Source organism: Brienomyrus brachyistius, unplaced genomic scaffold, assembly GCF_023856365.1.
Source record: "Brienomyrus brachyistius isolate T26 unplaced genomic scaffold, BBRACH_0.4 scaffold183, whole genome shotgun sequence".
Taxonomy (NCBI): Eukaryota; Metazoa; Chordata; class Actinopteri; order Osteoglossiformes; family Mormyridae; genus Brienomyrus; species Brienomyrus brachyistius.
Genome location: NW_026042458.1, coordinates 187,330 through 191,067, shown reverse-complemented (window position 1 = coordinate 191,067; position 3,738 = coordinate 187,330). Strand labels below are relative to the sequence as shown.

At 41.8% G+C, this 3,738-nt stretch overlaps 1 non-coding gene across 1 annotated transcript; it reads right to left on the bottom strand.

Moving 5' to 3' along the window:
- Positions 1-351: 351 nt before the first annotated feature.
- On the bottom strand, positions 352-423 carry trnad-guc (transfer RNA aspartic acid (anticodon GUC)). Its single transcript has one exon. It is a non-coding gene; the product is annotated as a tRNA-Asp (tRNA).
- Positions 424-3,738: the final 3,315 nt, after the last annotated feature.

Genomic DNA, 3,738 nt, shown 5'->3' with positions numbered 1-3,738 from the left:
GGTTAAGGACAACGTGATTATATCGAACCAAAATTGAAATGTGCAAGTTGACTTTCCTAGTTATACGTCTTCATTTTTATTCTGGGTTTAACAACCATGAGTTTATGACGTATTTTACATGATTAGTTGGCGACTGGACCTTATTGTTTATATCTCTTATTAAGGATCCATCCATCCATACATCAATTATCAAAACCACACACTTACAATCCGAGTCTAGTTTCATATGCTGCGCTGCTGAGCGACCCGCAGAATATTATGCATGAGTACAAGTCACAAGCCCCGTTTCCACTAACACGGGGCCGGTTCTAGCTTGGTGCCTTTTGAGACCGAGGCAAAAAGATGCAGACTCTCCCCGTCGGGGAATCGAACCCCGGTCTCCCGCGTGACAGGCGGGGATACTCACCACTATACTAACGAGGAGATGTACGCGCACTACTTTTACATCTTCAAGATAAACAGCGGATGACTACTAACATTTGCGAGTAATCAATGACTGAGCTTCATGTCATGACCATGGTGCTCAAGAGAAGAAAAAATACATAATGTACGTCCACTGATACCAGAACAACCATATAGCTTTATACTAAGACGATGATTAAACGGAAAATTCCTTTACAAAACACTGCCACAAAATCATAGTTTCGCAATATTACATCGTGCAACGGGACACAGTGTAAGTACGTGAAGTCGGTAATTAAATCAAGAAAAAAAAGTGAGAGGAAAAGAATACTTTTCTATTATCATATTTTTCTAACTGGCCAAACTGAGTCATATTTTGATTATACACACTAACAGAAAAACAGTGCAAATCTCCGGTAGTCCGTTTCACTTGCGCTCCGCTATGGGGCAGTAACAAGCAGAGCTTAAGTGTGGAAGGAAAAAAAAAACACAGGACAGCATCAATCCCAACTTCACAAACGCCGGAGATCGAGATGCTGTAAGCATGACAATTAACATCTTTATCCAAGGGAACAGCTGCAAGACACAGATGCCGCGCCTAACAAAGGTAGGATCGATTCCGAAGTTCAGGCATTTACAGACGCGGACTCTTCTGGAGTTGATTTTTTTCGGGAGATACGCATCAACTTCAAAAGTATGAACCGCATTATATCTATATCTGTTATGACGTTGTAGCTATTGATACTGATGCATCACAAAAATAATTTAAATGTTTTTTCATTCTGACATATGTTCGTTCGGACGAGGATTTTATTATATGAGATAAGTTTTAAATGAAAACTTTTTTTAATCTATATGATTAATTCTCGAATCTAAGCCAGACTTCACATAAATCATTCATTCATAAATATAATGGAACATACAACATCCAGGTATCCATGAAATTTATGATCAGGCTATACGTTTGTGATAACAACAAAACAACACAACATGTATATTTACAATATATGGGCCTATTGTTTAATATTGCCTCCAAATTATAGCCAGACAATAACGCAATAGGCCGACATCAAACTATTTTCATGTAAAACAAAAGTGCTGGCAGTTTGCTTGTGCTTACAGACCCCGCCTTGAGCCCATCCAGAAAGATCCCAAAAATAACCGACAAGCAAAGGTTGTAACAATCTGAGCATGTTTAGTTTAATGTAATCAGGAGCCGAATTAATAACGCGAATAAATGATCAAACCGAAAGTCTGTAGTCGGGAATATCCGATAACGTCTTTGACGTGCAGTTAAGATAGTCAGAGGAAAAACCTTGTAGTTTACTTATATATATGCCTAAATATATGAGTGTGTCTCTCCGGTGATTTAATGATGAATATAACGATTACATATCAAATCACACATTAAGCAATTATTATATTACTAGGTTGAACGTTTTCACTATGTCTGTCGTCACCTTGATTTCACGATTTTGACTATTCTTCTTATCCCAGATTGAACAAGTCATTGTGGCGATGCAAGATCCCGACATGGGGATAAAGATGAAGAATCAAAGACTGTTAATCACAGTGATTCCACATGCGATGACAGGTGCACGATACATATTTTACTTTTTAAAAATAATTTTTCATGCCGCCCGGGTTGTCTTACACCCGGCCGTGCAGTGTCCCGGGGGCCGGGTCCTAATGGTCATTTAAGCCCTTCACAGGAAAGCCCATACATCGGCGGTCTTCGGGAATCCTGTGCATTAAGACTGTCATCGATCTCCTTGCGCTCATATTTATTTATGTAATTTATTTATCGAGTTCAGCGTTTTTGATTTATGACGGCTTAATGCATTTCTCGACTCTAACTAGATGCCTTCCTCGCTATGCCTTCCCAGGAAATGATATCGTGGAGTGGCTAATTCAGAAGTACTCCATCATGGAAGAAGGTAGGGCCGAGAAGTATGTAGGGAAGCGTTACCTGGTGCTCTTATGTGAGGTTAATCGATTGTTTTTTTCCCTTCGTGACGACGATGGCGCCCCTGCTGGCGAAAGACGTCATCAGGTTTTTTTTTTTTTGTAATAAAATAACAGAAATAAACGAGTCTTTTGAATAATAAATACAAATGAAGTAATAGAATTTGTCATCCATACAACAGATTAGCCTAGCTGCATTTATGTGTAAGCATATGCAATTCACGTGTCTGACAGAAGCATGTTCTGTTCCATTGATATTGCTGAGCCTGTGAATTAATAAATGTCAGAATTGAGCTTGTCCATAACATAGACACCCCATTCGCCTGAAGCTTTTGGGATTTTCTTCCCCTGGCGTCAATTTATCTGCTGAATTATTTATCTTTCTGCTGAGAGGCTATTAGTACAAATAATCTGTAGGCCAGTCCCGAGTCGCGCCGCTACGCATGCTGAGCTGTACGGTTTGATAGTCCCGATGCAAACTTCGCTGATAGCCAGAGGCAGTCAGTCATGCCTGGAGAAATATCGCTATCCGTCTCCCTCATTATGCACTTCTGCAAGACGCTGTTGTCCTGAATTCCCGGGCGATGCAGATGAGGTTTTAAATAGCAAGGGAGCAGATTTCCCTGATTTACAGCCCAGATTGGAAAAGAAGTCGGAATGGAAAGGAGGGGACTTTTAGGCAGTAGATGGCAGATGCATTAACAGACTTGAATGGGCAAAAAACCTGTTGCCCCGGTAAGCAGTTACCCCTCCCTGTAAACACTAGGCTTCCCCCTAGCAGCGCTGTTGCTGCGCCGGTCTGAAACCCCCGGGAGCGCCTGACTGCCAATGGCCGCGGAGGCAGCCGGAAAGTGGAAAGTCCCAATTACTCGTAATTAATTATAGTTCCGATGAGGAATGCACCATCCCCGCGGCTTATTCTGTGCACCATGTCAACGTTTTTTCCAGTTACTTGCTATACCGTAAAATAAAATATAATATGCCTACTCAGTTTCTAGTTATCGTGTGTTCTACTGTATTCCACTGACAAAAATTTAGAGAATTACTATGCCTAAATCTGGGCTACGAGTAGTGGATTTGTTTGAGCTTTGAGTAGTTTACGTGGAAATGAGTGACCACTTTGTGTGTTTTCAGAGGCACTTCATGTGGGGAATCTGATCGTGAAGCACGGCTACATTTACCCCCTAAAGGACCCCAGGACGCTCGTCCTGGGGCCCGACGAGACGCCGTATCGCTTCCAGGTAACCTAAAACCACGGTTTCTTCAGATGGAGGGCAGCGCGAGAGGGTGGTGGCCATGTGGGGGGGCACGCATATCGAAACTATTCGTTGGAGAGACTGCGGAATTACCGTGTAGGACAGTATTTCTCAA